General features: G+C 32.1%; 2 non-coding genes across 2 annotated transcripts; both read right to left on the reverse strand.

Annotated features, from left to right (window-relative positions):
* Positions 1 to 6,399: 6,399 nt before the first annotated feature.
* On the reverse strand, positions 6,400 to 6,507 carry LOC124077825 (U6 spliceosomal RNA). Its single transcript, XR_006846736.1, has one exon. It is a non-coding gene; the product is annotated as a U6 spliceosomal RNA (small nuclear RNA).
* Positions 6,508 to 12,537: 6,030 nt separating this feature from the next.
* On the reverse strand, positions 12,538 to 12,751 carry LOC124077827 (small nucleolar RNA U3). Its single transcript, XR_006846737.1, has one exon. It is a non-coding gene; the product is annotated as a small nucleolar RNA U3 (small nucleolar RNA).
* Between the last annotated feature and the right edge of the window lie 9,201 nt (positions 12,752 to 21,952).

Raw genomic sequence — 21,952 nt, forward strand, 5'->3', positions numbered from 1 at the left:
TATATATATATATATAGAGAGAGAGAGAGAGAGAGAGAGAATTATACAAGCATATACAAGCATGGAATGTAATTTGCTCCAATTCATTCCCCAGTATTTCTTCTTTCTTTCCCTTCTTTTACTAGAAGAAAGATCATTTAATCTTAATTACCTCCCAAAGGTCCTGCTTGCAAGTACTATAGCCAGATTGTTTCTGTGTTCCTAATATCTCACAGTAAGCTCAGAGTAGGGATGAAATTTCAACATGAGATTTGGTGAGGTCATTCCAGCCACAGCAATCTCATGTTCAGTTATCATTTCCAGTTTCTTTCTCTTTTCAGGATATTTTTATAACATCAATAAAATTATAATTAAGGTATTTTTGAATTTCAACATTTTAACTTAGTATACCCACACATATGAACACACTCAATACTGTGTGTGTGTGTGTGGACAACATCAATACTAATGTGCTTACTTCTGAAGGGAATGTCCACTATTTCTAGAAAGCCATTAGAAGCATGTTAGGTCACCCCCCCCCCAAAAAAAAAAAATACTTAAATCTTCTGATGTGATGGCATTTGTTTCAAGAGTTTTACACAATATGGCAAGATTCATCTTTCTAACAATCCATGAAATAGAAATTATTTTACTTCCATTTTATAGAAAAGAAAACAGAGATAAAGACAGATAGAACTGTTAATCCAAGTTCTCAAACAGCTGGTGGAGAGAGCGCCAGAAGCCGTACCCTTAAAACTGGCTCCACAGAATAAATATAACTTCCATGTGTACAGTTTTATGCATTTTATGCTATATATCCACTTCTAGAAAAACTTTAAACATTAAGTTTTATTATGAATATCAATTAATACAATATGTTTATGATATAATATTTACTGGTATCTCAAATTTAAGCATAGACAGAAAAAAATCATGAAAATACATTAACTACAGCTGCTGCTGGGTGACAGAATTATAGTTGATTTTATTCTTTATACATTTGTGCACTTCCTGTCTCTTCTTCCCTAATAAGCATATATTATTTTATAAGAAGGAAAACAGAGGTAAAAATGCGTTTATCCTTTGCTTTACGGTGTAACTCAGTCTTACTAAAATATTAATTATCTTCTATGGCTGTGTAGAGGAAGGCAACAACCACTACAACTTTCTATTATTTGCATTAAGTATTTTTGTAACACCAAGAACAAAAGGCCTCATGTAAATAAGCTCTTAATAAGTGTTAGTGAAAAGAAGAATTTTGCTGCAATAGATAATTCTGGCCAGTTGAACATCCAGTGTCACTTTTCAAGGTGATCTGCATTACATAAGCCAAACTTGCCTGATAGATGGAAACATTATAAAGATAGTGATATCCTGTTTATAAATGAATCTCATCAATCAATTAAAGAGTGTTCTGAAGTTATTTTTTGATGAATGATAATCATTTGTTTTTTTAAGAAACAAATACAGCATTTGGCTTTCACGGTTTGCTTTACTGATAATCTCATTATTATTTTGCATGCAGAAACATAAAATTTGCAAGACTTTATAATTTTTGTAAATTTTCCAGATTCTTATAAATAATCTTTAAATTATTGTGAGCTAATACTATGCTGTATGACTTCATGAATAAAACATTCTGCAGGGTAACTTAAAAGGATTAATTGTGGTGGAATTTGAGTTGACTTGTTCAAAATTAGATGCATAACGTTCATCAAATTCCAGTCAGATAGCTTTGCTCAGCATGTGTGTATTAATAATAATCTAAGGACAGTTTAATCCTTTCTTGGGAAATGTTCCAATATAACCTTAATCAAAAAATGCATACTGTATGCATTAGTAAATCTATTTTAATTTTTATTAAAGTTTAAGAATTTTAAATATTGTGTTAAATTATACAGATAAAAAAGAAATAGAAATTATAGCTTTCCAATTACAACTATGGAAATTTTCAAAATGATCATGAAATTGAAAATTCAACTGAGACTATTATTAGACCTGTATTGTAAATAATAACTAATGCATTCTATATAAGTGCCCTTAAAAGATAGACAATTGTAGAATGTATTTGACATTTATAAATTGTCTTTCTTGAGTCAATAAAATATATTATACTTTGGGCTTACATCTTTGCCTTTATGTTTTATTCTATGTCATCCTAGAAACTTACCAACTTACCTGATATATCAGTGTTGTTTGTGCACATGTGCATTCATGAGAAGACAGATATGGGTGAGTCAGGAAGACCACAGAGGACATCTTTTCAGGTTGTCTCAGAAAGCAAAGTTTGAAATTTGACAAAAATTAAAAAGCTGCTTAACAGTGGTGTGTGAAAAAGCTGATTTTGTCTGGACTCACTTTTATTTGATATTGATGGCCAGGCAGGTCTCAAATGGTCCCACAAATACTTGGAAACACTCAGTTTAAATAACTCTATATATTCAGGCATCTCCTAGAAAGGAAGAAAAGTAAGAACTTTGTTATCTTTCTTTTCTTTTCTTTTTTTTTATTTCCTACAACTAATTTATAGTTTAAGTTAAAAAAGTGTCAGGTATTTACTGTGTCAGACAGAATCTTAGGTATTGAAGGTAAACCTGGTCATAAAATATATATTAGTCTCTTACATCACTACTATGCTTGGGAATTATATGTGTGGTTTTTTTTTGTGTTTTTTTTTTTTTTTTTTTTTACAAAATCACAGCCCAGATTCATATTTGCTTAATTTCCTAAAAAATAATTTCTAGTGTTTTTATGTAAGGATTCTGGCTGTGGAAATATATAGGACAGTGTTCCTCTGATGAGCAAACTCCTGGAGGGTAACAGGCACCATGTTTTCTATACTTGTAATATTTTGCAATTTCTCCCATGAACTAGTAAGATTACTAATACATGTGCAAAGCCTAGCTGCTGTGGCAACGCACTGCATGAGGAGGCTCTTGGCTAGAGTCTTAACAGCCTCAATTTTGATCTCAGGCGCTCAGTTTCCTTGGGAATAAAGGAACTCTCCTGTTAGACAACCACAGTGTTTCACCAAGCTCTGCTGAGCCTGAACCTGTCCACATGACAGCAACTTCAAACATGGACTTTCTTCAGAGCTCCACAAACCTCCTCACATTGCACATTCCAACTACAGTATGTGACTGAGAAAGAAGCTGCATAATGTTGCTAACTCTGTAACCTGTCTAATGACACAGTGAACAATAATGTACTGCTGATGCCACTGACCTGATGTAACCTATTGATATAAATAAGGCTGGCAGCTTGGACAAGGGCTTTTCTGCCTTTCTATCATTCTGCTCTTCTGCCACTTGCCTCTGCACCTTGCTTCTGTCTCCATTTGATTTTCTTACATTTATAACCTCATAAAAACTTTGCTTTTACTGAAACAGTTTAAATGCCTACAAAACAACCTTGGAAGACATATGTCCACATGTTAAGTATATTATTACTAAGTTGAGAAATAATATATTTATTGATATTTTATTAAAAACTTTAACCTTTGTTTGGATTTGCATTTTATCAAAATGCCTTTTAACAGTAACACAGCTAGTGAATTTTTGAATTTATTTTATCAGGTAATGAATACTAATTTATGCTTTCATTCTTTGCCCTAAAACCTTTTGAGTCCACTGATTTGTTCAACACATTCACCTACTAAATATTCATTAAAGGCCTATTTTCTCCTTGCTTTTGTTTTTGTTTACCTCATGTTTTAGCCTTAAAATTCAGGGATTTTTTTAAAGAAGAAAATCCTTTCAAAATATTATAATTTAAAGGATGAATTAGTTACCTATTCCTGTGTGACAAATCATTCTAAATATTAGAACTTTAAAATAACGTCTAAAGATTTCTCGTCAGCTGGTAGATCAGATGCATTCTTTTCTCCTTCTCGCTCAGTTCTTCTTGAGGTTGTCAGATAACCTTGGATCAGGGATGTGGTTCTAATGATTTTGCCTGGGCTCACTTTTATTTGGTATTGGTGGCTAGGCAGGTCTCAAATGGTTCCAGTTGGAACTCCTGGATTCTTCACATGAAGTGAGATAGAAAACTTCCCATTTTATCTGTAGAGTTGTGTGAGGGAAAAAAAAAATACTATATATGTGTGTGTGTGTGTGTGTGTGTGTGTATGTGTGTATATATATATATATATATATATATATATATATATATATATAATTATAACAAACTTGCCTGAAACTCCAATTAAAAAATACTATATATATGTATATATATAGTATGTGTATATATACATATATGTATATATACACACACATATACATAGTATTTTTTTAATTGGAGTTTCAGGCAAGTTTGTTATGCACCAACTGCCAATTCTGAAATTGTTCAAATTAAAATGTTGCTGTTAAGAAACAAACAAAACAACAACAAAAATAACACAAAAAAAACATGAAATATGTGACTTTGATCCTGTAACATTCAATGGGTAGAAGTGGAAAAAAATGGAGCATATAACTTAAATGAAGGCTATGAAGAAATAAAGAAAATGTTTCTAGAGGAAGGTAAATTGACAACTGTTGTTGTCTAGTAGCAAAACAATTCAGAATACTATCACTAGGAAAATTGAGAAACAGAAACTTTTATAGAATGAGCATTTAAGTTTGACTAAAGGGATCTTCAGGTAAAATAGGAAAAATATCAGCTAATTGCTTCCTGCTATTTCTGATAACTACCAGAAGGAGTGGAGTCTGAAGACAGTGGCCAATTTGTACCTATAATGAAAAAATAAATAAAAAACAGGTCTTGTTAGGTTACAAAGTAGCTTCTCATTTGCAATTTCCCAGTCCCTCCTCAAGGGAAGAAAAAAATTCTTCACATTTAATTAGAGAAGCACGTAACAACAAAGCTTTAGGGATATTATAATAGAACCTCAATTAGTAATTTTTAAATAAATTAAAATCCTAGATCCTAGACTTCAGTTTTTTTAAGTACAAAAGATTAAAGTTGAAAGAAGTCTGGATGAGAAATTTTTCAAAGTCTCTTTAAGATATATAAGACACAATTCTAGCTAGTGACTGCAGTGTCATCCTGATTATTCATTTTTTTTCTCTTTTAAAGCTTCATTCATTCACTCATCGACTATTTCAATAGACATTTATTAGGAAATTCTGGTATAAAGTGGCCAGGAAGAAAAACATGAAAAATTCAAAAGATTGCTATTATGCCTGCATTCTAAAAAATGGAGACAATCATACTATAAATGCTGAGACAGAAAATTGCATGTCTAGCTGTGCTTGTAAGTGTCAGGGTAGAGCTAAATCACACATTTAAAAATGATATTGGCGAATATTCTGAAGAAGACTATGGCAAGTTAAAATACGGCATGAATTTTACCATAAAAGTCTCTTTAGCTTTGCTTCATAATCTATAAACATATAAGGTGACTTTGCTATAAATATGTTTTAAATAAAAATGTGTCCCTTTTAGGTACGAAAGAAGTAATTTTACCTTGGAAATAAATGATTATCTCACATAAGAAATAACCTGTACATTCAATTTTACAATATGTAGAATAAGTAATAAGATGCAGAAAGGAGAAAGCAGAGAACAATAACAATAATGCTAATATTTATTTTATTACTTATATGCTAATTGTAGTTCTTAATATGTTTATATATGTAAAAGTGATGATCCTCTAACTTATGTATTAGTTATACTCTTTCCATTTTATAGATTAGGCAATGAAATTTGAGAATTCTTCCAGATGATATAAATAATAAGGGAACAAAAGTGCAGGGTATGGAAATCTAAAAGATCCATGATCCATGGCTGTAATGTCTATACTTTGGAACATACCATGGGAAAGAATTAAAACATATCTCACGTGGTTCTGAATCATAGAAATAATATTACGTTAAGAATCTAGATTAATATGATTATATATTGTTAGTGATTTGAAAATACCTGAGAGAATTAAATTGTTCACTGAAGATATAAAAAATCTATATATATATATATTTTTTTTTTTCTAAAAACAACTCTAAACCATAATGCCTAGCATCCAGTAAAAGATTATGAGAACAATAATACCACAGGGAAACATGAATAGGAAGCAACAGACAATAGAAAATCATTAACAATAATTTTAGCTATTAAAATTATCAGACATACTATGAAACAATCAGACCTACTACAAAGTATGAAGTATAAGTCAATCTACAAAATTTTAGAAAAAAAAAATGGAAACCATAAAAATTTGGCATTAAAAATATTTTTAGTTGTTGATAGAAATTTTATTTTATTTATTTTTTCAAATGTGGTACTGAGAATCAAATCCTTTACCTCACACAAGTACTCTACTACTGAGCCACAGCAACAGCCCTGGCATGATTTTTAAAAAATAAAACAAGTAGAAAGAAAATATCTGTAATAAATAATAATAATAATAATTGAGAATTTAAGGAAAATCTAGTAATCTTCACAAAATTTTATACCACCTTTGTGCAGAGCCATGCTAACCTTTTCTGTATCATTTCCATCTCAATACAACTGAATTCAAAGAAAGTACAAAAGAACAATCACAACACTAATAGAAAACCAAAAATCAAAGTAAGATTGATTTCACAGAAACAAGTGTCACTGAATGCTCATTTTTCAACAGCAACAATGAAAGTAGCACAGAAGTTCAGTATCTCCATTTTTGAATTAACAGTCAATTTAGGATTTTAGGACTAATAAATATTATTATAGAAATAACCATGAATGACATTTTCTGACTTATGGTACAAAGTCTTTAATAAAAATTTCAATTTTATTTGTATGTATGAATGTTTTTAGATTTTTTTTTTAATTGTGATTTTCAACTAATTGGTACATTTCATTTAAGTTTTCAAGTTTTGGGAGAAATGTATTATATTATCCCTTAATCTTTTTTAATTGACTTTAATATCTATACTGAATTTTCTATTTTATTCATCACAATGATAATTTATGTTCTCTCTTTTTCTCAGTCAGTTCTGGAAAGTTTTGTCATTATAGTAATAATTCTACACTTGAAATTTTGCATTAGTGATATTCTCTAGTGAAGATGTTTTCTATTTCAATGCTATATCATTTAAAAAAAATCTTGCTGTTATTCTTTTCTCTCTTTTCTTATATTTTGGGTTTAATTTTCTGTTCTTTTGCCTGATACTTTAGTTAGAAGCTTAGATCATTGATTTTTTTTTTGAATTTCATTTCCTTCTAATGTATGTATTCAATGCACCAAATTTCTTTCCACTGTTATTAAAAGTTATTATTAAGTACATACAAAATTCTATTATTTTGTATGAAGCTTTAATGTATGTCATCTCATTGACCACCAGGTAAATTCCACTGATCTGACTGGATCAGGAGATATCCCCTACCTCCTTCACCTCTTCATGTGCATCCCTCCTGCAGCTGTGTCCTCAGTCTAAGAGGATGAACATCCTACTCGGGAGAACTATCCTTTGATCAAGGGTATTACAGTAGTTACTTTCTTCTGCAAACAAAATTCAATTATTACATCTTCTTGTTAAAGTAAGCACTTAATGATTATAATAAAGATCTCCTTACTTTTTGCAATGCTTACTATGTGAAACACTCCATCATCTTATTGTTATAAACCCATGCCAGGTGATTCATATGTTAAATATCTTTCATATATTTTCTTCAGATGTATAGACCTTACCTTGTTTTTTCTGTGAGTGTGATATATTTAGTTACTTTTATGTTTAATTCAGTGTCATAACTTAACTTCATTTAAGTGTTCATTCATTTAAGGTTTAATATAATTACTTATATATTTTTATTATGGACTATTATATTGTTATTTGTTATCTGTTTTTCTTGATTCTTGTATGATCAATGTAAGTTTTCATTTATTTATTTTTTGGGGTATTATAATTAAAATTTTTTTTTCTATTCTATCTTTTATTCATTTTACTTCATTAATTGGGTTCTTGAGTATTCACTTTTTTGGCACTTTATTAATATTTCTTGGGCAGTTTTGGTATCATTGCATTTAACAGATACACTAAAAGTCACAAAAAATACATTTGTAACTAATTAGTTTATCATAAATTTGTTCTCTTACCATAAGAAAAAGTGCAGTCTACTATTTCTAGTCATCATACAATTTTGATTTTGTTCTGCGGAGAGCCATAGCCAAGTAGGAATGATGCATGGCATTTTTGGTTGAAAGGTGACCCCAGCAAGCCATTGAGATGATAATGATTATGTTAAGATGGGCATTCAATTGGAGATTAGACCCCTGCTGTCTGCCTAGGCCTGCTACTTTGGAGCTCTCCCAGGACTCCTGGAGAGTTCCCATTGGATGGGGAAGTGTGGTAGGAGGGAATTCCGGAGGAGGGATTTCCTGTTCGTGTAGTGTGTCCTGGGAGAAGGCCTCATATGTGGCATTTTCGCGGGAGTTTTGGAAATAAAGTTTGTTCCTGCTTGAGTGGCTCGTGATTTGTGCCCAGCCAGACTGCACCATTTGGTGGCCCATACGGGGAATGCCTGAAGCTCAGAGGTAAGTGAAATTGCTCGCCCCTGAGGGAAGGCGAGAGAATGGGTGACCATTTCAAAAAACAATGTGTTCTTGTTTTGATTTATTTTGTTTCTGTTTCAAACTGCCTATCCCTAGAACTTTCTTAGGCAAACTGGGAAAAATGGTTGGCTCAAGGTTTGAAATTTTTCGGCCCTGAGGAAGAGAAAATTGATACAACGATTTTTTTGTTCCGTTTTTGTTTCATTCTGTTTCGGTTTTGTTTTGTGTTATCTTATTGGGTTGCGTTATCTTTATAGTAGATTAGAAAATAGTAAAAAACAAACCAAAAGAGTGTTAAGTAAATTGTTAGAGGTTCAGACCGTGGAGAAAGACATTTTAGATCAAGCAAAAGAGAAGGTCTCTTGAGCTAGTCAGACAGAGGAAGAAAATTTAAAGGAAAATGGGCTATTAGGGAAAAAGCTACAACAGGAGGCTGCTACTAACACCGTTCTATCACCAGAGGGCATAATTCAACCAACAGCTCCATCTATAGAGACAGCTGAGTGGCCCTCAAGCCCCATAGTTGATAGATGGAATCCTGAGACAGGACCTCAAAGATTAGCATGCCCTGTACTTGAGCAGGCAGGAGGGCAGCGAATTCACTGTGCTCTAGATTTCAAAACAGTGAAGCAGTTAAAGGAGGCCGTAACAACCTATGGTCCCCAAACACCCTTCACTATAAGCATGGTCAAATCCATTACCAACTTGGACATGACGCCAGCAGATTGGGCTAGCATGTGTAAATCTGTGCGAAAGGGAGGACAATATTTGTTATGGAAGGTTGCCAATGAGGAATTTTGCACGGAGACAGCTAGGCGAAATGCAGCAGCCGGTTACCTTCAAAGAAATCTAGATATGTTGTTAGGAAAAGGACCTTATGAGGGTCAATGGCAACAAATTGAATATGATTCTGCTATATATACACAAATTGCTGCAAACACAGTTAGGGCATGGAAGATTTTACAAGGACATGGAGATTTACAAGGTCAATTATCTAAGGTAATACAGAGAGCTAATGAACCTTATGCTGAATTTGTAGATAGGCTTATTCAAACAGCTGCCAGAGTTTTTGGGGATACAGAACAAGCAATGCCATTAATAAAACAACTGGCTTATGACCAAGCAAATCATTGCTGCAGAGAGGTTATTAGACCATGGAAACATGAAGATTTAAACACATATATTAAATTATGTAGAGACATTAATGAACAAGGGCAAGTCTTGGCAGCTGCAGTACAACAGGCTTTAGATGCCAGGCCAAAAGCATGCTACAATTGTGAACAAACAGGACATTTTAAAAGTAATTGCCCCATAGGAAAAGGGTTTAACAAAACTAGGTATGAAAGGAATAGAATACCGGGTATTTGCCCACGATGCTGTAGAGGGAGACATTGGGCTAATGAATGCCATTCTCAAACCACCATAGAGGGTATTCCATTATCAAAAAACAGACAAGGACCAGGTGTTTACCCACGATATCATGGAGAAAGGCATCAGGCTCCATTGCCAAAAAACGGACAGGGGGGCCCAATGCTCCGGGGCCCACAACCGCAAATATACGGGGCAATGGAGGAACCCAGCAACACTATCAGGGTAGTGCCCAGGACACATTATCCATTAAATCCCTCATCAGACAAACCATAGGGAGTGCAGGGTTGGACATCTGCGCCTCCGCCAGAGCAGTACTAACTCCAGAGGTGGGAGTTCAAATAATTCCCACAGGAGTAAAAGGACCTCTTCCCCAAGGAACAGTAGGCTTATTATTGGGATGCAGTTCTTCTACACTAAAAGGACTTATGATAAGTCCTGGGGTAATTGATCCCAATTATGAAGGTGAAATAAAAATTATAGCTAGTTCTCCAAAAGGTATATCAGTAATTTCACCAGGAGATAGAATAGACAGTTATTAATAATACCCAGCCTACATAATAAATTTTCCAGTCATACTGTAGAAAGAGGTTCCAAGGGATTAGGCTCCACAGGTGTAGATTGGGCTATGCTGTCTTTAAATTTAGATTCTTGCCCGATGCTAAAACTAAATATTGAAGGACATGAATTTAATGGGCTACTGCTGAGAGCCATTGCCAAGTAGGACTGACATATGGCAATTTCTTTGTCAGCCTACCCAATGTTGCTTAGAGGAAGGACTCTCCATATTGGACCCAGGTCATTTGCAGTGACACTGCATGTAAGTTGACCTTGCTCAAGGACCAGGGCGGATCTGGGTTTAGGGCGGATCAGGGTTTAGGGCTCTCCTTGGGTTTAGGGCGGTTCCAGGTTTAAGGTGTACCCTGCTGGGAATAGGGCGTATCCTGCTGCCTCAGGCGTGCCCACTCCTTGAGTTCCCGTTGAGTTCTCGTTGAGTTCTCGCGGGATTCAGAGCCTGGTGGATTTTGACCAGAACGTGGATTTGGCCCAGAACGTGTGTAGAGTGCCGGTGTGAGTTCGGGAATAAAGAGTTGCTGTTTGAATCTACAAGGTGTGTGGTGGCTCGTGATTTTGTGCCCAGCCAGACTGCGGCAGGCTACTTGATACAGGTGCTGACCTTAGCATCATATCTCGTCAAGAATGGCCAAAACATTGGCCATTACAACAAGCCACTCAAACTCTTTGAGGCCTAGGAGTGGCGATTAATCCTCATAGAAGTACAATGGTATTAGATTGGAAGGATCCTGAAGGATGTAAAGGAACTATACAGCCATATGTATTGGATCATCTTCCCGTAAATTTATGGGGATGAGATGTCCTAGATCAATTAGGACTAATATTAACAAATAACCTCAATCCAAATGCTCCCACTATTATGGCTAGTATAGTTTACGATCTGGTATTGTGATGCCTCCTGCTTCACTTTCCTTACTAGGGATTACTTTGTCTATTCTGGGTCTCTTATTCTTACAAATGAATTCTATGATTGTCCTTTCTATTTCTATGGATAATGTCATTGGGATTTTATAGGAATTGCATTAAATATGTATAATGCTGTTGGTATTATGGCCATTTTGACAATATTAATACTGCCTATACAGGAGCATGGGAGATCTTTCCATCTTCTGGTATTTTTTTTTTTTAATTTCTTTCTTTAGGGTCCTGTAGTTTCATTGTAGAGGTCTTTCATATCTTTTGTTAAATTGATTCCTAGGTATATAATATATATATTCCTAGGTGTGTGTGTGTATATATATATAATATCCTGCTACTTTGCTGAATTCATTTATTAGTTCTAAAAGATATCTGGTGGAATTTTTTTGGATCTTCTAGATATAGAATCGTGTCCTCATCAAATAGTGATAGTTTGAGTTCTTCTTTACCTATTTGTATTTCTTTAATTTCTTTTTCTAGTTGCTCTGGCTAGAGATTCAAAAATGATGTTAAATAGGAGTGGTGAAAGAGGAAGGACATCCTTGACACTTGTTCCAGTTTTTAGAGTGAATGCTTTCAAATTTTCTCCGTTTCGAGTAATTCTGGCCTTGGGTTTAACATATATAGCTTTTACGATTTGGGATATGTTCCTATTATCCCTAGTTTTTCTGATGTTTTGAAATGAAGATGTGCTGTATTTTGTCAAATGCTATTTCTGTATCTATTGAGATGATCATATGATTCTTGGTTTTAAGTGTTTTTAATATGATAAGTTACATTTATTAACTTCTGTATGTTGAACAAACCCTGCTCCCTGAGATGAACCCCATTTGATCATGGTTCACTATCTTTTTAATGTGTTTTTGTATGTGATTTGCCAGAAATTTACTGAGAATTTTTGCATGTATATTCATCAGTGATATTGCCCTCAAGTTTTTTTTTTTTTTCTTCTTGATGTGTCTTTGTCTGGTTTTGGTATCAGGGTGATATTAGTCTCAGAGAATGAGTTTGGAAGGGTTCCCTTCTTTTCTATTTCATTAACTACTTTGAGGAGTATTGGTATTAATTTTTATTTGAAAATCTTGTAGAACTTGGCTGAGAATCTGTCTAGTCCTGGGCTTTTGTTTGTTGGTAGGCTTTTTTTTTTTTTTTTTTTTTAAACAGAAACCACTCAGACTGAGTTCCTTTCCTTTTGCTCTCCAAAGAGGAGTGAAGAATGATCATCAATGGCAATAGGCAGTTTCAGCAAAGGAGCACTGTAAGTCAGCTTCACACTCAGAAGGGAATGCTACACTCCTCTTGTTGCTTTTGGTATTCTGCAGGATCAGAGAAACTTCTATAGTAACAAATTATAGAAATTATCCCTGAACGTATAGTATTTGTTGGTAGGCTTTTGATGATGTTTTCTATTACTTGAAAAACATGGTTTAATATTTCTTGTAATGCAAGAACACTGGCATGATGTCTTCCACCTTTGCTCACCTAGAAACCTTTCCTTAATTTTTGAAGCTATCTTTTCCTGACATACAATTCTGCCCCTTCCCACCCTATTTTTTCCTGTCTTTCATGATTTGTGTTAAAAGTCAATGACTCTTACATTCTTCTCTAGCCACTATTTAATTTTCCCAGTATCTTTATCTGCTTGTTTATTAATTTATTTTATGTTTTTAGGGACTGAGCCCTGGGTCGCTTTACCATTGAGCTTAACCTCCAGCCCTTTTAATTTAATTTAATTTAATTTAATTTTTTAAAAAATTTTGAGACAAGGTATAGTTAAATTGATGAGGATGACCTCCAATTTGCCATTCTCCTACCATAGCCTCCCAAGTCACTGGGATTATGGGCATGCACTAATACATGCTTCTGATTTCATTATCTTTAATTTTCAACAGTATCATAAAATTCCTGCTGTTTCTAAGAAAAATTTAATTTGTTTTTGGTGTATAATGAGCTTATCAAATTTTCAACATCAACATGGAACTCCTTTGATTATTATTTCTCCAAATATTGCTTTTTTTCTTTCTTCTCTTTTCCAAAGGAAATCCAATCCCAAGTAGGCTATCTCTCTTTTTTATTATGTTTTATGTTTCCAAATTTTTGTTCTGTTTAAATTTTCATCATTTTCTATTTGAATATTTTCTTTTGATTAGTCATCAATTGTTTTGAACCTTTCTTTTACTATTTCAAGTTTGTGGTTATGTCCACCAAATATATATTAATTTCATTTTTTTGTTAATGTGTACTCTACTTCTATTTTGATGTATACAATCCTATGCATTGTTTACTTCCATATTTTAAATTGTCTTTTACTAACTATAACAACTACATTGTCTATGACTCCATGTTATTTTATCACTTTATTATTGATCACTATATTATGATTTTTTGCATATGTTATAAATGAATACTCAAAATTATAAAAATATGCTCTAGAAAATTTTCTATGGTTTCAATTTTTCTACCCTGGCAATTCTTATTAATTTCACAAATGTCTTGTTGCCTTCTAATAGTTCTTTTTATAAACCATTCCTTTTGGAAAATGGTTACTATTAGGCTTATTCATATCTCATTGTGTGATAGAATGTTACTCAGCCAAAAAGAAGAATGAAATTATGGCATTTGATGGTAAACAGAAACAACTGGAGAATACTATTCTAAGGGAAATAAGCCAGTCCAAAAAAACGAAAAGCCAAACGTTATCTCTGATATGTGGATGATAAGGAAGAGGGGGTAGAATAGATGTTCATTGGATTAGACAAAGGGGAATGAAGGGAAGAAATGGGATATTGGAAGAGGAAAGACAGTAGAAAGAATTGGACATAACATTCCTATTTTCATATATTGATATATGACTAGTAAAACTTCACAACATGTAAAACCACAAGAATGAAATCCTAATTAGAATGTTATACTCCATGTATGTTTAATATGTCAAAATATATTCTAGTGTCATGTATATCTAAAAAGAATGAACAAAAAATAAATAAAAATTAAATCTCATTGTGTGGACACACAGTCTAAAAGGTGGGAAAATTTTTCAAAACAACAAGGAGATTCTGAATATATTTGATTGGTCACTTATTGTCCTGAACTTTTCATCAGAAAATGCCCCTTCCAGAAGTTGTGATGAATATTAGATTGAGCCAGTATACCTCTATTATTTTAAGAATATTTTTTCATTTATTACTGCCCATACCATTTTTTCTTAAAAAATATACTAAATACATGTATGAATATATATACATATATATGAAATATATACTATATATATAAATATATACTAAATACATGTATGACAATGTGAGGAGAAAGAAAAAAAAAGAAGTGTGTCACATTAGATTGGGCAGAGAGAAGTGATGGGAGGGGAGTGGAGGGGAAGTGGGGAAAGGAAGGACGTGACTGCATGACCAATGTGATTCTGCAACCTGTACACTCAGAAAAATGAGAAATTATACCCCATCTGATTTAAATGTATGATATGTTAAGATCATTTTACTGTCATGTGTAACTAATTAAAACAAATTTAAAAAAAGAAAAAATATATACTAAATTTAAGGTTTCTATTCATCTAGAGCAGAAAGATAAGTTTAATGTAGCTGGTTTATTATCAGCACAATAAAATGTATTGTTTTATTTTGTTCAACTTATTATGTTGTAAATACATAGTTATGTGATTTTAATTATGTGTATCAATAAATCCTTTTTACCTTTCTTTTACATACAACTCAAGTAAATTTCTAGCTTTTACAACCTTGAACAAATAGGACAACGAAGTTTCCAAGTGTCTCCAAAAACAGTATGACAGATCTAAAAAGTATATTTAAGTATCTCTGAAATGTTGATTCTAACCCACAACAAGGGAGGGAGGGGAAGAAAGAAATAGAAGTTCATTGGATTAGACAAAGAGGAATGAAGGGAAGGGTGGGGAGATGGGAATATGTAATACACAAGAGTGAATCAGACATAACTTTCCTGTGCTCAGATATGAACACATGACCAGTGAAACTCCACATGACATATGACCACAAGAATGGGATTCTAATTAATTAATAAGCTCTACTCCATGCATATATATGAAAATATACTCTACTATCATATATATCTAAAAAGAACACACAAGCAAAACAAAAAAAAAATCTCTGATTTGTAGATCTTAGACATAATCTACAAAGTTAAACATTTTTCAAGTTCAGCCTTACCTTTTTCCAGAACTGCGCTTAAATTTCTATGTACAAGCATTTTTTAAGTGATTAATTTACTCTTCTGAAGTCCTGATGGAACTTAATGCTTAGTTAAGCAATCACATTGAGTATGATATCAGTGATCGGATCCCAGAGGACATTTTCATTGGTTTCATTTATTTTTCAAAACAATCTGGAGTTCTTTGAAATTTTCATGTTTCTGTTTTGTTGAGTATAAATGTATTGATATTTATTGTTCCAGATAGACTTCACAATAATTATGCAGATATTCAAGAATTTAATTTTTAAAAAAGAAATGCTTTTTTAAAAATTTTTAAATTTTATTTATTATTTTCATGATCCAAAAACAAAATTTCCTAAACTTCATAACTAGAAGACAAATCCTATTAAAAAAAACCAAAATGGCAAATAATAAATTTTGATTTTATTCAAACATTATACATACACACACACACACACATAAACACATGCATATATACATATACATATTACTAACAAAACTTCATTTCAAAAATTTTACTTAGGTACCTTTCTTATACACATTTCTAAAAAAAAATTCCTGACTTTTGCCAGATTATTTCTCTTGCCTTTGATACTTTTTACCCAGTATATCTCTTATTTGTCTCCTTTTTTTGTTTTTAACATAACCATTTGTGTTAATGTCTAGAGAATAGTGTAAGACAATATTAAAAAATAAATTTATTTTCTCATAAAACATTATTGGCTACATTCAATACATTTTTAAGTGCAATGTTCTCATGCTGAGTAGAGTTCCCAGTCCAAAGCCCAGTACTAAGCAGGTTTTTACTTACTATCTAAAACTCCTTCATTTTAATTTTTTTTTCTTTCTTTTTTTGGTACTCAGGTACACTCGACCACTGAGTCACATCCCCAGTCATATTTTGTATTTTATTTAGGGACAGGGTCTCACTGAGTTGCTTAGTACCTTACTTTTGCTAAGGCTGGTTTTGAACTCAAGATCCTCCTGTCTCAGCCTCCCAAGTTGTTGGGATTATAGGCATACAACACTATGCCCAGCTTACTGTCTAATTCTCTAGTACTATTGATGTATGAAGCACACAATATATTCTATTAGGTTGCTCAGTCACTAGTTTTAGTCCATTTTCAATCCTAAATATAAATTTTCTTTTGATGCTCTAATTTTAAAAATAAGCTTCAATACTGCCTAAATTGGCTTCCCAATATTTCTAATATTTGTAGTATTATTCTGTTTTTTTTTTTTTAAAGATCATCTGAACTATATTTTGTAAGCGTCAGAGCCCCACTCACTCAAGCATATCTGTAAATGTTTAGTTCTTAAAGGCATTTAGTCTCTCTCAGTGTACAAAAAATAAAACAGTTTTCCTTTTTAATTTCAATTTTCTAAAGTTCAGATATGCTATAATTTGAAGATCTCTTTTCTGTTATCACTGTTGTTATTCCTCGGTTATTTTTTGTTCATTTTATTCTGTTCTTTTTAAAGTAATCCTTTTGTTCTGATATTCTAGATTTTATTTTTCTCATGACTAATATGAAGAGAGATTGCTATAAATTTTGTCGATTTTCTGTCTGTACCTGAAACATAAGAAGATATTTTGGAGATGCCTGAACTCTACTTAAAAGAAAAAAAAATCATTGTTAACACAATTAAATCTAATTTTATGAAGTTATACATACATACCATTACTGTATTCTAATTCAACATATTAATCCATCTTATTATTTTTTCTTTGTTGTTTTTACTTATATTTGTATGCCACAATGTGTGTTAACCATGAAGACAATATCTCTAGGTTGTCATTTCCACATTTTGATTCACTTTCCCAATTAATCATTAGTATATAAATACATTTTCTTCTTTTTTCTTAACAATATTTTATTTTTTTCAATTTCCATATTTTTATTGGTGCATTATAGTTGTACATATTGTTTGAATTTTTCATTACAATATTTGTGCATGCACTCAATATAACAATATAATTTGGCCACTCCCCAGCATTGGCCTCCTCCCTACCTACCTCACAACCCTTGATTTCTTTTTTCTATTAATCTTCCTTTACTTTTCTTGAGGTCCACCCCCACCTTTGTTTTCCTTTTTCCTCTCTAGCTTCCACATATGAGAGCAAACATACACCCTTATCCTTCTGGGCTTGACTTATTTTCCTTAACATGATGTTTTTTAATATTTTTACAAAAGTACCCTTCTACAAAGTATTACTATGTTACTTGTATTTCCCTATGTTTAAATATCTCTTGTAATCTTAGTTTTTAACATGAGCCAATTATTTACTGACACATCTCTCAGTTGGCTATGGATTTTGTTTGCATATATTTGATGAACTAAATGCATTGGCATCAGAGAACATAAAATATTAATTAATTTTTATAAATTTTTCCATTAATATCTATAAATGTTTACCTTAATTTATGAAATTGAGTTTTCAGTTTATATACTTTACATTTATAACACCAATTTTATCATCTATTCTCTTATAATGTTATATTATTAAGATATTTTAATAATATATAAAAGTTTTTGAATGTTTTTTGCAGAGCTGGGAATCAAACCCAGGGCCTTGTCTTTGCTAGCCATGTGTTCTTCTACCATGCTACACTCCAGCCCTTTTTTAGTTTTCTATATAACTAAGTATATTTTGAAGGTTTTAACTATTAAGCCTCTAGTATTAAATACATATTTGAGGAACAATTGGATAATATAGTTTTTTTTTATTCTGCTTTGTGTCACTAAATTTCAAAAGAAATTAAAGACATATTTGGACTGAAATAAAGAATAACACAATGCTTCCTTCTACAAAGAAATTATAAGAAAAAATGACCCATGAAAACATTTAAATTAATTATAATATTAGAAAACTATTTATGAGCCATATTCACTTCAAACAACACTATTCAAAGACAAAAAGTTTACAAATAATGTCATTATTCTGTTGAGTCATCTAATAGTTGCATTAAAGGTAGCCATACTAGGATGCAATCATATAAATTACATTTTTGTTTATTTATTTTTGGTAGATGGACACAATACCTTTATTTTATTTATTTATTTTTATGTGGTGCTGAGGACCAAGCCCAGTGCCTCACCATGTTAGGCATGCATTCTACTACTGAGCTACAATTCCAGCCCTATAAATTCCATTCTTAATGTAAAATTGAGGGAGATATGTTTCTGTGAACATCTCCTAGAAATTCAATAGGATAGAATAGTTCTTCATTCAATGTATAAACTGTACATGTATAACTAAACTAGTTTAATAAAAATTGTTTTCACATTACCTTGTCACAATGGTATTACCTCATAATTTCCAGTTCAAATCAAGATGTAATTAAAGCAATGACATAATAATTTTGAGGAATTTAATTTTTTTAAGTTTTTATGAGTACGCGTCTCTCCTAGACACAAATTTGTATGCAGCATAATTGCATTAAATATTTCTACCTCTACAAATTAAAAAGGAACTAATGTCTATGAATTTGGACTAATAGATTTAAATAAATACACTAGTTGAATTTTTAAAGATATAATAAGTTGCTTAATATTCAAAATGAGATTAATTATGTTAACATGAAAATTATAGTTACATTTCATGCATACTATAGAATATTTATATACCATAATAACCAGTGAGAGAAAAAGATAAATTATTTATAACATTGTAAAGTTATAATGGGCTCAAATATATAATGAAAAAAATACTGTAATTAGTTATTGTGGAATTAAATGTCAGTAAAAACCATTAGATTGTAGCATAATTTTCCTAGGTAATAATTCAAAGCACAAATTGCCATTTTGCATATTAAGCCTGCATAAATAACATTTGTAGTCTTTGCTCTGAAAATCATACATTACTACCGAGAGTAGATGTGATATTAAATCACCTACATATTATGACAGCACTATACTAATATTCTACTACACAATATTATATGATTTATAGAATCTGGAAGCTAATAGGCACTTTTAAAATCATTCCTGACTCATTTTACAAATAAGGCATATAAGATCCACAAAATTTACTTAATTACAATGTATGTTTGTTTTCACTTGTTTAGTTAAATTCACAACTTATTTTACATTTTTGTCCACATACCAAAGGACAAAAAGCATCCTGATAATGTCCGTTGAGACTTCTGGGCTGTGATGTTACATGTTTTAGTATTGATTCTCTCTCACAAAGAAAAAACAATGGAAATAAAACTCATTGCCTGAGAATACACACAAGAATGATGAGTATAGTAAAAACACTGCCTATGGCTCACTCATCCTTTGAAAACAGAGCTAATACTTATTTTTTTTTCTATTGAAAATATCAATAAAGAACATTAGTATCTGATACAATCACTGACAGAAAGCTGAGCACAGATTTGCTACCAATGGAATTAGTTTACAAATAATTTTTTCCCAAGATTTCTTTTTTGTATTTCTGTAACCAAATAACCAAGTCTAAATAATTAACAAAGGACACATCTACTTTCTCACAGTTATGGAAGCTGGAAAATCCAGTATCTAAGAGCTAGAGGGCTTGATTTTCTGAGGAAGGCTGCAAATTGCTTCCTAGAAGCAACCTGGATGCTGATTCTCATGTGACAAAATGTGGAAGTGCCAGCTATCTAAATGCTGCATGAAGTCTACTGTATAAGGGCCATAATCCCAGATTATGATTGATTATGAATGATTATGGCCTAATCATTCTCAAAGGACACACCTCTTAATTCCATAATTTTGGCAATTCAGTTTCACCAGCTGAACTTTGGAGGGGACGTGTTAAAGCTTTAAAACTAAGAAGGTATTCACACCTAGATCAAACATGAATTATTTCTGGCAGTATAACAGAAAAGAGAGAATGTGTGTAAGACCTTATGTTAAAATTCACCTAGACATTCTCAGCAAAATATTGCCTATTTCCATTAGAATACACAACTGAACTTAGAAATAAGTGACATATTGAGGTTGTGTCTTTAAAAATTATTTAAAAATACAGTGCTATAATCGAGCAAAAATGTGTGTCTATTCCTTTGTCAATGATAGAGGGAAGGTGTTTCATGTCTATGGAAATTTTGCAGATGATACTAAGAGCTAAGACAAAAAAAATGAAGTTCATATTTGAAACAGTATAAAAAAGCCAAATGTAATATTTTCAATCACCAAAGAGAGATTAGAGAGATATTTTTGACCCATCAAGTTTTCAATCTATACTCTGAAATAGTAATAACATATGAACTTTAAATAAATGCCACAAAAAGTAGAGTACCAGGTATTAAAATAAATTTCTGGCTTCCACTTGTGACTGTATCTACTGTGATTTAGGCAATCTAATTTGTTTGTTTTTGTACTATGGACTGAACCCAAGGGCCCTTAACCAATTTTCACTGAGTCACATCCCCAGATCTTTTGTATTTTTTTTACTTAGAGACAGGGTATCATTGCATTACTTAGGGCCTTGGTAAATCGCTGAGACTGAGCTCATGATCTTCCTGCCTCAGTCTCCCAAGTCCCTGAGATTACAGGTATGAGCCGCAGCACTCGGCCTATGCAACCTAATTTTTATACATAACAAATAATTTACATTAATGTCAAGAAACATAAAATCAACAAATCATCTTACATTTTTTCCACAAACATATTAATTTGTAAGCTTTTCTTCTTAAACACACATTTTTTTTGTTGATTTAAATTGTTTATTTAGTGCTAACAATGAGAGAGATTATATTAGTAGACAAAAGTTGATCCTGTTACAGTTCTGTGATATATTCTTGCTTCTTAATCTTCTATTAGATATATAAACTTAAAATATGCATGAAGCATCTTTGTTTAGACACTATGGACAAATCATGAATCTATAATTTTCCATCAGCCTTCTTCTTTTTCTATCCATATAAGGAGGTGAAAATGTCAATGCTCAATTTCTTGGCCTCCTGGAAATTAGTACTTATGTGAAAATTAGGCAAATACCTTTTGGGGAGCTTTGAGAACGCTTTGTCTTTATGATAAAAGTGGTTGGTAAAGCTTCCTTCCTGCACCCACTAAGAAGCTGCCCTTTAAGACTGAAGTGATGAGTGGGTTTGACAGCCACCTTAGTTCCATGAGAAAAATGCTAAGAATATATCAGAGATAATGGCTTACTAGTTATTTGACTATGTTGCAAAAATGAAACTTTAAATTCTAATTTTGGGACATTTATTTAGATTTTAAGACAAAATCATCCTGGTTCCACATAATTCTTCATTTTTTTTAGCATCTATAGGAAGTGCAATGAATGAGAACAAACATTTTCAATTTAGCTTAACATGAATTATGGCACATGCATTTTATCATCTCAATTCTTATTTCTAAGAATGTGTTATTTATGTTAAGTAAATA

This window comes from Marmota monax, unplaced genomic scaffold (assembly GCF_021218885.2).
Source record: "Marmota monax isolate L192 unplaced genomic scaffold, Marmota_monax_Labrador192_F-V1.1 WCK01_AAM20220418_F8-fsc00077, whole genome shotgun sequence".
In the NCBI taxonomy this organism is placed as follows: domain Eukaryota; kingdom Metazoa; phylum Chordata; class Mammalia; order Rodentia; family Sciuridae; genus Marmota; species Marmota monax.